Here is a 16,574-nt window from a genome sequence, read left to right as displayed (position 1 = left end):
GCGCTTTGAGATCTACTGATGAAAAACACTATATAAGAGCTGAGAATTATTGCAAATACCTAGGATAGATTTCTTCCATAGAGAGAGAGCTTACCCAAACTTTGATGTACCAAATCAAGAAAACTGAGCCATATAAATAGAAAATTTCAACTGCTTTCACTATATGCTTATTTCAGCAGGATTGAGTCACAGTATCCCATAATTTGAAAATGTGAAATGGTTCCTTCTGAATTGAGTTTAAATAAAAAAAATTGGATGGAAGTTCAGGGGGAAAGAATGGTTGTTATCAAACATGATTTACGAACCCCTAACATGGGGATTGCAATATATAGATTTTCCAACTTTGGGCCAGTGCTTTAGACTTACTCTCTCACCTCCAAATTAGATTTAATTACATTAAATGAGGTGGGTGTTTCTGACAGTATTTCCTGCTTTAATTTTATAATGTTGGGCAGTACCACAGCAAGGCACAATGCATCTCAACTGGATTACTGCACATTGGGAGATACGACAGTTTCTGACTGGATATTGTGGTATCGTAGCCAGGATGCCAGACACAATAGAGTGAAATTAATTATTAACAGTACTGCTATCTTTCTAACTTGACTTTGCTCTCAGTGAAGGTGCTCATTTCTCAACCATTCTGGATAGAACAAATTACTTGTGCTTCTCAATTTTCAGCCTTCCGTCTAAAACAAATTTATAACCACAGATCCTTCCATTCCTTGAATGGGCGGGTCCTGTGGTTTGTGATTTAAACTGTAAACATCTCTGATGTGGTTGTGATGTATGCAGAATCAGGCTAGGATTCTTACAGTTTGATTTGGCAGGTGTACTTGAAACTGATCACATTAAAGGAGGTTGGCTGTCGAGGGGCTACAAATTCATATATCCCAAGTTAATCAACATTTATTCTGTTCTGTAATTAAAGATGAGAAATACAATGTTTTTACTGCTGTTTTCCAGGTGACAGCTGTTATGCCTTCAAGATCCAGGTAATGACTTTCAAAATCTTCAAATACCTTTAGAAATATAATGAATCTCAAGGACATACCTGATCAATCAAAGGTTTTGACATCTTACATTTCCAATGTCTTCATAATTCAGGTGCTGCATTTTTTCTTCATGGTCAACATTGTGTCTGTTTTGTATCTCATATAGTCACATAAAAATCCATTTAGAATAAATATTCCTGACATGTTGTCTACTACACAGTATTGCTCTCAAATCCTGTCTATTTTAGCTATAACAGGCTGAGGCAACTAAAAAGTTACGTGAGAAAATAAAGCATGAGGAGAAAGATTGCAAGAGGACCATAAAATGAACACACGTGTATTTGCTGACATGACCAAGGTAAGACAGTGATAAAGCTATTTGGTTTGTTATTTATTTATATACTGCCAAAGCTGAGAGTGCCACTTTACAGACATATAAAAAGATAAGAGCTTAAAAATATAAAATAAAGTGATCAGGTTACTGAGGAATCTAAGTCCCATTGACTTTCCACTCCTGGGGTGTTTACAGTCTAAGGACCTGTTCATGCAAACACTCATGAACATATAGAATTGGGTGGGAAATGTTTTTCCCATATATGAGAAATTTTTGAGCTTTCAAAAGAAAAATTCCCATCCCAAATCAGGATGAAAATTCAGTATCTCAGAAAGTTTGCAAATCAATACACAGATTTTATTTTTTGTTTGGGTCAATCAAAATGCTTTATTTTAATGATATTAAATGTTTCATTTAAATTTGGCCAATTTAAAACAAAATATATAATTAGCTCAAATTTTGAAACTCTTTTTTGCTTAGAAAGTGTCAAAATAAGGCATTTTGACAATCTTGAAACTTGTTTTGAATTCTTTTTTTCAAGTCAAGAAATTAATTGAAACTGATCCTTTCCTGCCAACAGTTTCAGTTTTGATTAATCAGAAATTTTGGTGGGGAAAATGGGTCACTGAAAAATTCTTGAGCAGCTCAAAGCGTGTACCTAATATTGTTCATCTGAGTGGTATTGTAACTTGTTTAAATAGTATTGTGAATGGGAATACTCATAATTTAAAGTTTTGGATGGGGAAAATACCCTTTGTGGCACAATTTCTTGCAGAACACATGAAGCGGGAAAAAAAATCCAATATGGAAACAACTTTTAACTATTACTGATTGCCTACAGTTAGAGAATCTAAATCCCTATTTAGGAGCCTAAATAAGTGTCTTGGTTTTCAGAAATGCTGAGTAGCACCCTTTGAAGTCAGTGAGAACTAGTGAGTGCTTCAGCAAAAAAGGTGAGTTTATCCATTTTTGTCAAAAAACTGACATTTCAACATATTCACTGAAATTTCAAAATTTTTCAGTCGCCTCTTTCGTTCAGCAATTTTAATTTATTGGACCTATTTGTATTACTAGTAGTGCCTAACTTTAAACACTTAAACTCCTTGGTTATTTTAGACATATACAAATGAATGAAATGGATAATTATTAATAGTACACTTTACAAAGGAAATGTATAATTAAGGAGGAAAGTTGAATGAATTGTATTGTCTTAAGAATTAGTGACACAGTGCATTGTAGGGCCTCATATAATTAGAAGTTGCTGTGGCATAATGTTTTTGTTCTTTTCAAAGTTTGACAGGAAATAAGAAAAGGAAAAAATATAATAATAAAAACACAAATAATAAAGATATTGCTTTCTTGTCGAATCATTGCATTTTCACTCAAACTAAAATTTGACATCTTGAAATACTGTCCTTTGCATAAGTCTGTTTCATAAAATCAGAAGGAGAAGAGAGAAAAATATAATGTTAACACTTTAATAACTCTTCAAAACTTCCTAAGACTGAATTTATTTTAAATGTTATGTAGTCAAGACCACAATTTATGCTTAGTCAAATAATGCAAACAAGCATTTAAGCTAAAAATACAAGTCTGGGACAGACTTGCTGCATATATTCAGCAAAGCAGTCTGTTGGGGGGATATCTATAAGTAATAATTGAAATCTCTTAGAACAGAGGTGGGATGCAGATTCCTTGTATTTTTCTGGAAAGTCAGCTCCTAGGTTGCCAGAATCCTAAACTTAGCTACAAGCCACTAGGCTGGCCCTAGACTGAAGTGGGAGGAGGAGGCACCTAGAAGGATGATCCTGTGGCTCTGATGCAGAAATATAAGCAGATTCTATTTCATGAATAGTTCCACAAAAACTAACTCCAGAACATTTAACTTGGAGGAAAGCTTTAGAAGCAGATTCCAAATTTGCAAGTGCCTATAAGTGCTGATGCAACTGATGGCATTTAGACACCTCTATATTTGATTGTACTCTTAGCTTGAGACCTTGCTTTATTCCTTGGCTTTGCTGAATATTTCCTGTGGGGTCTTGGGCAAGTCACATATAGCCACATGCTGCTCTTCCCTGAGACTTGAGGGGTGAGGGGAATAGAGATGGTGAGCCAGTCCTGTGGCATGCTCAGCCTTTCTCTCATCTCACCCAGTCCTTGGCTGTGCCATAGGATCAGGGTCAGTGGACGGTGAATGAAAGCTGCTTTCCATGACCTCATCCTTCCCTGAAGGGATTTCTAGGCTAACTTAATGCAGTTTGGTCGTTTGTGGTACTTGATAGGATTATGGCTCATTGAGGAGGTGGCGCTAGATGGCTGTATAGTGGAACAATGTCCTGATCTACATAGATCTTAGGAGAGCTATGGTTTCAGGGGTTAGACTTGCTGTCACTTCCACAAGGAAGCAAAAGCTGAATGCATCCCCACCAACAGAAATTCTGCCAGACAGCCCTTATGGACTTTTCAGTCCCTTATCTGGGAAAAATAAATAAAGAGGTGGTAAATTGGCCCCAGAAACTCTGTCCCTCAGTTTGCCCATCTGCAAAATAGGCATAGCACTTATCTATGGTGCCTCACAGGAGTGTTGTGAGGCTAAGCTGGAAGTTTTTAAAAGCACATTGAAATCCTTGGATGGAAGATGCTATACAAAGGATTGATCAAATGCTCACTGAAACCAACATGTATCTTTCCCTTGACTTCAATGGATGTTGGACAGGCCTTACGTACAAAGAATTGTTGCACATTTTTGCATGTCAGTTACTTGTGTGTTTACTGCTTTTCACAGAAGATTCTCCATTAAGCAAGAGAATATGGCAATACAGAAGAAGGCAAAATATATGAGCAGTGCTAACATCTGTATGAGAAATGGATATTTTAATTATTCACTGTGTTAAATAACATCCCTTTAATGTCTAACATTTATTTTGAATGGTTGAATCTACTTACTGTATAACAAAAGAGCCTAGCAATGCTATATCTTGCAGCACAGGGGATTTATTAAGATAGTTTCCATCCATTATCAGTACATTTCCTATTTGTTTTGTATGAAAGTATAATTAGGGAGAAATATAGCAGAATTGAAAACAGCTTCATTTTGTCAGAACTGTGTACAAACACTGTATGATACAGAGAGGACAATGCAGACAAGGTATCAGAAAAAGAGGTAAAGCATTTAGCCAACCAAATAACCTGATTTACAAGAGAATTCAATTGAAAAAGGAGAGAGATGATTGAGTAACTCGGTTATATATGACCCTGTTAAAGATGATCATAGTGAACCCCTGAAATAAATGTCAGTATGATCCAAAATACTCCCAGGAGATATCAGAGCTAAGACAAGTGACAATCTAGTATATGTCTTTGTCTGACAGAACTGATGTTTCTCTAGCAATAGCTAGAGATAATATCACCCAGGACACAGAAGACATTTTCAGAGAATCCTGTAAAAGTGCATTTAGATAGACAGGCTAGTATAATCACTACTTTTTAAAGCTTTAAAAATGGAAAAAAATAAAAAAGAGACAAAGCTATTCTCTACTTATAAGAAAGAGAGAAGGGCAAACTGATAAAGAAGATTATGAGAGATAGTGACTACAGAAGATTATACGCTACTCTGTAACAAACTGGAGTAAGAAGACGAGCTGCATACAGCACAGATCCAAGTATAGAGAAACCTGGATAAATGAAATAAAATCATAACTCTTATAGTCATAGTTTTGGTCAAAACACTTAGATTCATAGATACTAAGGTCAGAAGGGACCATTATGATCATCTAGTCTGACCTCCTGTACAACACAGGCCACAGAATTTCACCCACCCACTCCTGTGAAAAACCTCTCACCTATGTCTGAACTATCGAAGTCCTCAAATCGTGGTTTAAAGACTTCAAGGAGCAGAGAATCCTCCAGCAAGTGACCCATGCCCCATGCTACAGAGGAAGGTGAAAAACCTCCAGGGCCTCTTCCAATCTGCCCTGGAGGAAAATTCCTTCCCGACCCCAAATATGGCAATCAGCTAAACCCTGAGCATATGGGCAAGATTCACCAGCCAGATACTACAGAAAATTCTTCCCTGGGTAACTCAGATCCCACCCCATCTAATATCCCATCACAGTCCATTGGGCCTATTTACCATGAATATTTACCATGCATATTCAAAACCATGTTATCCCATCACACCATCTCCTCCATAAACTTATCGAGTTTAATCTTAAAGACAGATAAATCTTTTGCCCCCACTGCTTCCCTTGGAAAGCTATTCCAAAACTTCACTCCTCTGATGGTTAGAAACCTTCGTCTAATTTCAAGTCTAAACTTCCTGGTGGCCAGTTTATATCCATTTGTTCTTGTGTTCACATTGGTTCTGAGCTTAAATAATTCCTCTCTCTCTCCGGTATTTATCCCTCTGATATATTTATAGAGAGCAATCATATCTCCCCTCAACCTTCTTTTAGTTAGGCTAAACAAGCCAAGCTCCTTGAGTCTCCTTTCATAAGACAGGTTTTCCATTCCTCGGATCATCCTAGTAGCCCTTCTCTGTACCTGTTCCAGTTTGAATTCATCCTTCTTAAACATGGGAGACCAGAACTGCACACAGTATTCCAGATGAAGTCTCACCAGTGCCTTGTATAACGGTACTAAAAGTCCTTATCCCTCCTGGAAATACCTCTCCTGATGCATCCCAAGACTGCATTAGCTTTTTGCACAGCCATATCACATTGGCAGCTCATAGTCCTCCTATGATCAACCAATATGCCAAGGTCCTTCTCCTCCTCTGTTACTTCTAATTGATGCAGGAGTTAGCTGCTTACCACTGGGTCCTAAATTACAACTTGGTGGAGAGGGTGGACTGGGATTCCTCTACCAATCCCTTGCAGGTACCAAAAGTCTCCCCCTGGTGTGGGGAATCCAGTTGAGGAGTCCCTGAAGTCAAAAGGGTCTGGACCATGAGACCCTGATCCAAGGGGAAGCCCAGAGCCCCTTGCTTAAGAGGGCTACTCTCTGGTCTCTTTATATACCCCTAAATGGACAGACACAAATGAACAACCTGGCTGGAGGGCTGAGTTGTGGAAGGAGCAGGCCACTGCAGGGTTGGAGTGGCTGTCAGCAATGGTTGTCTAGAAAGGAGATGCCCTGGCCTGACTACTAGGTGGCTCCAGCATTGAGTGTCTCAAGTTGGTCACCCAGAAATCAGTATTATCTTCATTGCTGTGTATATAAGTGCAATGTGTAGTTTTATAGTTCATAAGACTATCTTTAAACAGGATACTTTTAAGATTATTATTCAGTTAACTGAAATAAATTGTTCTTGATGCCATCCAAGTAAGTTCAGCTGGATGGAACCTAGAGAATATCTATTGTTGACGAGCATAGAATGAGATGATCCATATACCCTTGTATGTGTGATTGAGTTTTTGCTCAGACAATTCCTCTCTGCGGATGTTTTCTGGTATCAGTAAAAAGAACAGGAGTACTTGTGGCACCTTAGAGACTAACAAATTTATTTGAGCATAAGCTTTCGTGAGCTACAGCTCACTTCATCGGATGTAGCTCACGAAAGCTTATGTTCAAATAAATTTGTTAGTCTCTAAGGTGCCACAAGTACTCCTTTTCTTTTTGCGAATACAGACTAACACGGCTGCTACATTGATATCTGTTATCAGTGTAGTTAAAAGCAAACTACAATACTTAATGGCCAGCCAAGAATGGTTCTCCCTTGTGCTAGGCACCCTACACCACCTGATATGGAAGTTTCTCCTATTTTAAATGTTATGCCAATATTTAGATTTAAGGGTGGATGTGAGGAAAATATTTCAGCATCTTGATAAGTTAAAAGGTTTTGGGTTTAAGATGGAACATTGTGTTAAAAATGCTCTAATGGATAATGGCTAAATGGCAACAATATATTGCTACTGTGCTAGCAAAACAGATGTATTATATATCAGAAGGCTCCCAAAACTTCACCCATCCTTTGAGCTAAATCACATCTAAATTTTTAGTGAGGTTTGAGAGTTTGACTAACGAACCCCATATGAATGATTCTTCCACATTTTCTTTTCTTAGCTTTAATAGTTACCCTTAAGTAACTTAATGAGTAATAATACTTGAGGGTGCTTTTCAGTTGTCATCTGTGTATTTAAGTATGCTATCTCTGTGAAGGGTTGTCTGTACTAACCTGGTTCATACGGAAACTCAGCAGGCCACAGAAATGGTATAACTGTCCCTGACACTGCACTGATTTTTGGAAAACACTACATGCTGATGCGTTTCAGTTCTGCCACTTAACCTTAGTTTATCTTGATCTAGGCTAGTCCCTCTCACTAAATAAAGAGCCATTAGACACTATTGTAATAACTAAACATAAATTCTCAAAATCCAAATCCAAATCTCTTCTCTGTCTGACTTCAGTACCTGGTTCTCCTGTTTCATCTCCTCTAAAATATTCATTTTCATGCTGGGGGACTACAACATCCCTTTTGGGATTTAGAATTAAGATTGCTATATGTTCATGACCTTACAAGAAGTATTTTAAAGTTTTGTACACTACCTACTAATTTTTAGATAATCTACTGTCTTGATACTAGCAGACTATTGCTAGATACCTTTTTCCAGTGCTCAACTTAAGTATTCACTGAATGAAGTATGGCTCTATTGACCCCTACAATATTCAGTGCAAGCTTCATAAGGTGTGCATTCCACCCTGTACACTTTGGACAGTGGACTCTGATATCTTTGGCCCAATGCATGTTTACAAGAGATGTATGAAAAATAAGGCAATGCTTGTGCAGCCCGATTTTTTTTGAAGGCTCACAACTCAGCCAAGTGAAAAAGCAGTATTTGTGGGAACACTCAATAGCAATTCACCTCATAAGACCTTCCCCCTATCTTTCCTTGCGATATTTCAACTTTTAGTCAGCCATTTTAAGAGCTAGCACTATTTAAAAGATAAGTCATAAGAATATTCTTAATTAAGAACATGTATTCCTTACACTTGAAACTCAGAACTGTTTTCCCCTCAAACTTTCCAAAACAATTTACCTGTTGACACAGATGAGGCCTAGATATTTTAGTCCAGTGGGGGGGAAGCTTTAGTCTGTGAGAAACTTAGAATGGAAGTGATTGGGCAATTTTAATAGCCACTGCTTTGGGAAGTGAAGATAATATCTGTGTAAAGCCAGCAGAATCTGTAATTCACTTTGGAGCACACACTGCTATTGGTGATTTGCCACAGGTGCTACGTAATAGAATGTAGAGATATTAAGTAGCTTAGCAAAGAGTGGGTATCTCTGAAATAGCAGATTCACATTGCTTCATAAAGGCTCAATTTATCTCCAGATGTCTTAAAGAAAAAATGCCTTAAATGCAATATGATTGAAGTAACTGAACTTTTAGCATCACAGCAAGGGCATGTTAGACTGGGAAACTGAGTTTCCCGAAACCCATGCATACCAAAAGGCTTTAGAAAGAGTTTGTTTTCTTTTGCACAGATCAAAATTTGCCAGTCAACAGAATTTTAAACATCTATTTCAAGGGTAAAGATTTCTTGAATACTTGGTATTGCCTACATTGCAATGGGTAGAAGTAAGATGTTCTGAATCTAGAAAAATCACTATAGTTCAGCTTCCTGAAGTCAGGATGACACAGAATGTTGAGAACTTTATTTGATTCAATAAGTAGTTACCCTAAGGGAATCTACTGCTGAAAAGAGGGCATCTCAGACTGGGAGACAGTGCTAATCTTAATCTTTCTTTAGCTAAAACGAGAATACTATATTCTACTTAAACCTGTGGCGGAAATAGATAGTAAAGTCACTTCGTAGAAAGGTTAGAAGCAGCTGCAAGAGATTGCTCAGAAAATTGTGCAAGAAAATCCTCATTGTTGATTTAAAAAACAAAAGTGTGCAGATGACGACTCAGGGATTTTTGTAAAATGTAAGACCGTTCTCAGGCAGAAGACTGTCCCTAACCACAAAGATGTTTTCATTTTGAAAATGACAAACTGGGTTGTCAACTCATGACTTATTGCTAGCCTGACGATATTTGGTATTTTTTTCTTAAAGCCTCAGATTCCATGAGAATCTCAGTTTTTTCGTTTTTAAAAAAATACACTTCTAACTCATGGGTGCATGGTTGCATAAAAGCTTGAAGACATGAAGAGTGCACCCTAAAGGCTCAGAAGACAAAGCAAAAACAGATTTTTTTAAAACAAATATGATTTTAGGGTTCCTGACTTGTGATTTTTTTTCAGTGCTTGGAGTTGGTGGTACTATGAATTTCTATCTGGGATAAACTCATATGTGCTCAGAGGAGAAACTTAATCATTTTCCCTTTGAAATACTGATTTGCTACAGGAGATGGTGTAATTTCACCCTGGATCAGAACTTCCCATAAGGGGAGCTGATACATCACTCTCACCATATATCCCCAGATGCAGTATATGGCTCCAGTGGTCCATTGACCACTAATTCCCAAACAATGAGAGGTGCAGAGAGAGAGAGAGATCTGCCATTGAGGTCAATGACAAAACTCTGAAGTGACTTTAGTAGTGCCAGGATCTCACTCACAGTCAACACAAGTCAAGTACACCTTGAGACCCAGAAGAAGGAAATATCTTAGAACATTTTGAGGTGGGGGTGGGAACAGCAAGTACGGACTCCAGACTGTCCTTTGTTAGTGTCTTAGATTAATCACAATCAGGTTTCAGATCAGGAAACCGCACAGAAATAACCTCAGTGGCACTGATGGACAAGCGGCTTTTGGCTTTGGAAAACAAACAAACCTGCCTGTTGATACTCAGACCTTTCTGCAGCCTTTGACATGCTAATTGTCCAGTGCTGATATGCTGGTAATACTCAACTGTACACTTCCACCAATACATCCTTTGTCATCACTTAGACGTCCCAACTCCTAGAAGGAATCACCAGATGTAAAAAGAGCCACTGGCTCAATTCCAGTGTAGCAAAGACTTAAGTGATCCTTGTCAGAAAATGGAAATACTTTGAGGAACTTGGCAATATGCTCTCAACATGGATCAAGGGCATCAAACCCCAGGTTGTTGTGAAGCGCTGGTGTTTTACTAGATGCCTCACTACTCACGGCCATAAAGAAACAGCTTTGTAACCTTATAGCTCTAACTTAACTTAAATAAAATCAGACTTTTATTAGTCATTTGAATCCTTGTACAACAGGTTTTCTACATAATGTTTAACTGGTACACAGTCTAATAAATGCTGAGTAAACAATCATGAGCACCAAACACATTTGCTCTGTTTTATTTGTTCTATAGCATAAGCTGCAATCCCATTGTCATTATTTATTCTGATCTGCCTGTCTTTCACAGAGTGCTTTTAAGGGAAATGTTATAGTAGTATTCAGTTGTTTCAAAGATCAGAGAAGCTAGAATCAAATACCTGTGATCGTTCAACAAAAAAAAGCTTCTTATGTTGACTCTAATAATGTGAGACAGTTTAAGTGGTTGAATACTTAGAAATGAGTCTTTCTATTAGTATGAAAATCATTAAAGAAATCTCTCATCACCTTCCTCTAACTAATAAATGAAGTGAGGTTTTGCTCACATAATTTTCTCATTAATTCAAATTAAGGCCATTTAACAACTTCAAGCTTGATTGGGTTTTAATCTTAACAGGTGGGATTTTCAGTCAGTCATTGTCCCATAAGAAACTTCATTTAGGTGAATCCCCTATTCATCCACCCCCTCAAACTAGTCTAAGGAAATGGGTGGGGGAAATACAGGAAGAAACAGCATATTTTATGCAGGGGGTGTGTGTTTGTGTCAGAATGCACAGGGGACTGTTTTAGAGTGTACCAGCGTGGCGCATGGGAGGCAAGAGGAAAAAGGTATTTCCTCCTTAGACAAATAATCCCTTCCCTGCTATCCTCTGAGTTTGACTCTATATCCGGGTTATGGCTGGTGCAAAGGAGAGGGAGTTATCACTAGATGGTCTAGGGAAGGAAGCAAGGTATCAACAGGTGATAGATTGCTAAAGTGAGGTCCTTGAGATACAAATATACTCAGCCAGCCTTCCGTCAGTTTCACCTGCTCAGTTGGCTGGAAGTTCTTTCAAGTGGCTAGTCTTCAGCAAGTTTCAAAAAGTGGGCCAAGATACTGTGTGATTATAAAATTGACAGGGACACCACTATGTGGCAGAGCAAGGAATTAAACCTGGGTCTCCCCTATTCCAGGCTAGCACCCTAGCCATTATTTATACCATCTTTCCTCTGTAGGATGATCTTTAAAATCCTGAATGCCATAGAATATAGTTAGATGAGAAATCCCAACCACTCTTCTTTGCTTTGAGCACATCTATGCAGGGCATAGCACAGGTGCAGGGAGTACCAGCATTTGTGGTATTTGTGGCTTATTTAATGGATCTGGCTCTAAATTCTTCTATATTTAAGGCATCTACCTGCAAAGGCAGAAGGTGTTATACAAGTCAATAAGTTGTTCCTTGTTCCATTAGTATATAGATAACAGTGGGACTTTGGCCTCATCTTGTCTTACATTTGGTCGAATTATTTCCTGGGGTGCACCCATGAGCTATGTGCTGATTGCAATTTAAAACCCATTGAGAAGGGTTTGTCCCTGGGGTGCCACCTGGAACTGGAGTATCACTGAGCCCTCTGACATACCAACCTGGGCTCCCTCTCACTCTGTGCTGCTGTGACACGTTGTAAAGCTCTCCAAGCTTGCACTTTCCCCAGCATTCACGCAAGTAGGGACACACCCAGCTGCAGTCACATGCAGGCTCTCTAACCACCAATCTCTTAGCCTAAGACCCTAGAGCAATACTGTTCTGCCCTGGTCAAATCTGGCCAGTGTATGGGTCTGCCTCTCCCTCAATGTGAAAAGGACCATGCACACTTTTGGTAACCAAGCTGATATTTCCCCCAGACACCTTAGTCAAACTCACACTGGTTTGGATTAAAACACAAAGTAAGGGTATTAACTACACAAGGAGAGATTTTAAGTGATAGCAAACAGATCAAAGCAGATTACCTTGTAAATAAACAAAACCGCAAACTGAGCTTAACATACTAGATAGGTAAGACATGAATTAACAAATTCTTACCCTGAGTGATAAACAGGCTGGCAGATTCTTAAGCCACAAGCTGCCTTGGCTTCCATCTTGAGTTTCCCAGGGTTTCATACACAGGTTAGAAATCCCTTTTAGCCTGGGACCATCACTTCCCTCCTGTTCAGTCTTTATTCCTCAGGTGTTTCCAGGTGCATTGTTGTAGGGAGAATGAGGTACCCCCACGATGTCATTTTCCCTCTTTTATATCTTCTTCCCACTTGCTGGAAGGCTCTTTTGCTGTGACCTGGGTCAAACAGTTCCTATTATGTAGTGCTATCTCTGAGAGGCTTCTATTGTACACAGTTCCTGGGGTAATCCTTGTGGTTGTGTGTGTTTCCTCAGTGAGACATTAACATTGTTTGGCCTTTTTACTGTTGTACCCGAAAGGCTGCTTGTGGGTGTTTTCAACCTCACAGCATGTTTCAGTAACACATGCATAGCCAAACTTCATAACTTCACATACAATGATAGCATGTACAATCAAATGAGCTATTAATGTCCAGCACATCAAGACTTTTTGAATGATTCCTCACAAAGCATACTTTGTACAAAACATATCCTAATTACATGACAGTAGCAAATATTGGGGTGCCAGGGTGTCACACTCATAAGTAATACAACTTACAATATCTGAATGTATTGTTTCAGAGTAACAGCCGTATTAGTCTGTATTCGCAAAAAGAAAAGGAGTACTTGTGGCACCTACAGCTCACTTCATCGGATGCATCCTTTTCTTTTTGTGAATGTATTGTATTTATACTCACAGTACATTTAAACACAAAGTTAATATAGAAGTGTTTTTTTGGATATTAACATAAGTAGGGCATTGACACGAGGAGCTAACTGGTAGTACGGCCTAGTGGTTAGGTACCTGGCTCACAACTCTCCCCAGTGTCTAGCTCTATCAAAAAGAACAGGCGTACTTGTGGCACCTTAGAGACTAACAAATTTATTAGAGCATAAGCTTTCATGGGCGACAGCCCACTTCACTGGATGCATAGAATGGAATATATAGTAAGAAAATATATACATACATACAGAAAAGGTGGAAGTTGCCATACAAACTGTAAGAGGCTAATTAATTAAGATGAGCTATTATCAGCAGGAGAAAAAAACTTTTTTAGTGATAATTAAGATGGCCCATTTAGACAGTTGACAAGGTGTGAGGATACTTAACATGGGGAAATAGATTCAATATGTGTAATGACCCAGCCACTCCCAGTCTCTATTCAAACCCAAGTTAATGGTATCTAGTTTGCATATTAATTCAAGCTCAGCAGTTTCTCATTGGACTCTGTTTCTGAAGCTTTTCTGTTGCAAAATTGCCACCCTTAAGTCTTTTACTGAGTGGCCAAAGAGGTTGAAGTGTTCTCCTACCTGTTTTTGAATGTTATAATTCCTGATGTCAGATTTATGTCCATTTATCCTTTTGCGTAGAGACTGCCCGGTTTGGCCAATGTACATGGCAGAGGGCCATTGCTGGCACATGATAGCGTATATCACACTGGTAGATGTGCAGGTGAACGAGCCCCTGATGGCATGGCTAAAGTGATTAGGTCCTATGATGGTGTCACTTGAATAAATATGTGGACAGAGTTGGCATCGGGCTTTGTTGCAAGGATAGGTTCCTGGGTTAGTGTTTTTGTTGTGTGGTTGCTGGAGAGTATTTGCTTCAGGTTCAGGGGCTGTCTGTAAGTGAGGACTGGCCTGTCTCCCAAGATCTGTGTGAGTGATGGATCATTTTTCAGGGTAGGTTGTAGATCTTCGATGATGCGCTGGAGAGGTTTTAGTTGGGGGCTGAAGGTAAAAGCTAGTGGTGTTCTGTTATTTTCTTTGTTGGGCCTGTCCTGTAGTAGGTGACTTCTGGGTACTCTTCTGGCTCTGTCAATCTATTTTTTTCACTTCAGCAGGTGGGTATTGTAGTTTTAAGAATGCTTGATAGAGATCTTGTAGGTGTTTGTCTCTGTCTGCGGGATTGGAGCAAATGCAGTTGTATTTTAGAGCTTGGCTGTAGACAATGGATCATGTGGTGTGTCCTGGATGGAAGCTGGAGGCATGTAGGTAAGTATAGTTGTCAGTAGGTTTCAGGTATACGGTGGTGGTTATGTGACCATTGCTTATTAGCACCGTAGTGTCCAGGAAATGGACCACTTGTGTGGATTGGTCTAGGCTGAGGTTGATGGTGGGATGGAAATTGTTGAATCATGGTGGAATTCCTCATGGGCTTCTTTTCCATGGGTTCAGATGATGAAGATGTCATCAATGTAGCGCAAGTACAGTAGGGGCGTTAGGGGACGAGAGGTAAGGAAGTGTTGTTCTAAGTCCGCCATAAAAATGTTAGCATACTGTGGGGCCATGCAGTCATGCCATCTGTGGTCTTCTTTTCTGATGGAGGGTTGACTCAGCCTTTTGGCCAGGTTACCAATTGAGTCCACCCCCCATTCTGGGGCTGTGGGGAGAGGTGTCTGGGGGTAATAGAGTCCAACAAAATATATACAAGCCTAATGTCCCCCACAAGGGAAAGGGTCTTCAGCCCAGGTCCAAGCCTTTGTGTGCTGTGAGCCTTTTCCTCAGGTCTTACAATGTCTCAGTCCCCCTTAGCTTCAGTGGTGAAGGTGTTTGTGCCCTCTTTGTGGGAAGGGTGTTGGGAGGGAAGTCCAGGCTCCAGCCCAGAGGCCTACAAGAGGCAGCAATATCAAACACTTAGGTGTGTTTCCTAGCTGCCTCTCTGGGCCACTTCCTAATTCAGCAAAAAGTAAAGGAGTACTAGTGGCACCTTAGAGACTAACCAATTTATTTCAGCATAAGCTTTCGTGAGCTACATCCGATGAAGTGGGCTGTAGCTCACGAAAGCTTATGCTCAAATAAATTGGTTAGTCTCTAAGGTGCCACAAGTACTCCTTTTCTTTTTGTGAATACAGACTAACACGGCTGCTACTCTGATTCCTAATTCAGGGCACAGCCAAACAGCATCACAAATGGTCCCCAGACAATGGAGTTCCTCAGAGCTTAGTAAAGTCCTAAGGGACTTTTCTAAGGGAGCTGCTGCTTGCAGACCTCTCTCCTGCAGCTAGGACTCCAGCAGGCCCCTTACTGAGGAACTCCCAATATAGGTCAGTCCTCTCACCCCCTCTGCCCTTTTCTGAGCTGTCTGACTCTCTTTTAAGCTCCTCCAGCTGGAGCAGGCTCTGCAGGTGCAGCAGGGCATGGTCACCTGGGTCCAGAACTGCTCCTTAACCCCTTGTGTCCCAGCGCAGGGTTTATAAATTCCATCACAGGCATACTGATGAAAAAAGAGTGACCCTCAAGACTATATAAAGGGAATAGGAAGTATGGAGTTAGTGGTGAATGTATATACAGTACTGCTATTAGGATGCTACTCAAAATGTAATCAGCTATTTATTTAACATTTGCGAGAAATTCTTACTCTCTCTGCATAAAGATTTTCGATATTTTTTTCTTTCTCTCCCTCTATAGATAGAGACAAAAGAATTGATAGAAATGTGGGGAGGGGAAAAGACACCAAAAATAGAAATGTGGGGAGGGGAAAAGACACCACCAGGGAAACCAATTCTCTCTCCTAGGAACCCAGACAGTCACTGTGGTGCTTCCTGACAGAGTCAAGCAGCAGGAGCCAGCTAATGAGGCAAGTCATCCGTTATCATTGCAGTGCTTAGCCTGATTTAGTTATCTGAATCAAAATGACAGATTCAGGAGAAAGGCTCCTGGGAACTTGACTGAAAATGTTATGTTGATGTAACCATGCATTGATCAGTCTAATGGAGTGCCTCTTGGTTTCCATGCCAACAATGAAAAGAAACAAAAAACTGGGGTTAAGGGGCATGCTTTAGGAAAACTGATATTGGGCAAGATATTTTCTTTATAAACAGGTTTAGTTAAACATTGAAACAAGCTTCATGCCCTGAACAACTCAGGGCTCTTCAACATACAGGAGGTTTTATAATGGAATTTCAGCTTGTCAGGAACAATTTTCCTCTTTCCCTTTAGGATTACTTATAACTTTAGCTTCTGCAGCTACAGCCTGTCACTGGTTGCTTATTAACTTTATTCCAATGTGAAAAGGAAGAAACAGTTTAACTGTTTCAGTGCCACTTACCATTTCAAAAAGTCAGGAATAGTTCTGCTTTTA

General features: G+C 39.6%; 1 long non-coding RNA gene across 1 annotated transcript in view; it reads left to right on the top strand.

Annotated features, from left to right (window-relative positions):
• The first annotated feature begins 805 nt into the window (after window positions 1-805).
• Window positions 806-16,574, top strand: part of LOC119565697 — a 40,618-nt gene continuing 24,849 nt past the window's right edge. The window contains exons 1-3 of the long non-coding RNA XR_005224506.2: window positions 806-995; window positions 1,244-1,353; window positions 2,224-2,282. This is a non-coding gene — a long non-coding RNA (uncharacterized LOC119565697). The remainder of the gene's footprint in view (window positions 996-1,243; window positions 1,354-2,223; window positions 2,283-16,574) is intronic.

The sequence above is a fragment of the Chelonia mydas genome, chromosome 3 (genome assembly GCF_015237465.2).
Source record: "Chelonia mydas isolate rCheMyd1 chromosome 3, rCheMyd1.pri.v2, whole genome shotgun sequence".
Lineage (NCBI taxonomy): Eukaryota > Metazoa > Chordata > Testudines > Cheloniidae > Chelonia > Chelonia mydas.
This window is presented reverse-complemented; position numbering and strand designations above follow the sequence as displayed.